Raw genomic sequence first — 358 nt, 5'->3', positions numbered from 1 at the left:
GCGTTCACATTTCCATCTCCCAACACGAGGCAACAGTGAAGGTCATCAGACAAGAAGAACGCCGGTTGTTTGTTTTGTAACAGGCGCAAAGCAACGTCTTTTCCTCTAACCTCATTATGGTAAGTGGATGACAGGCGCTGGCTGAAATAAAGCCAGCCTGAGGGAACCACCTGGAACGTCAAAATTCGCGCCCCATGACTGATGCCTGGCGAGGCCGTAAACGCTGGAAGTAGTGCCTGGAAAGGGAGGGCGTCCAGCGAACGGAACAACTGCGCTGCCTGCGAACGGGCAGGTGCCTGGGCGTGATTCCACCTGCAGCGATACGCTCTGCCCTCGTGGCTGCCGTAGGATTTTGGAT

The sequence above is a fragment of the Pygoscelis adeliae genome, unplaced genomic scaffold (assembly GCF_000699105.1).
Source record: "Pygoscelis adeliae isolate BGI_AS28 unplaced genomic scaffold, ASM69910v1 Scaffold199, whole genome shotgun sequence".
NCBI lineage: Eukaryota > Metazoa > Chordata > Aves > Sphenisciformes > Spheniscidae > Pygoscelis > Pygoscelis adeliae.
The sequence above is the reverse complement of the archived record's forward strand: the minus strand, read 5'-3'. Positions refer to the sequence as shown.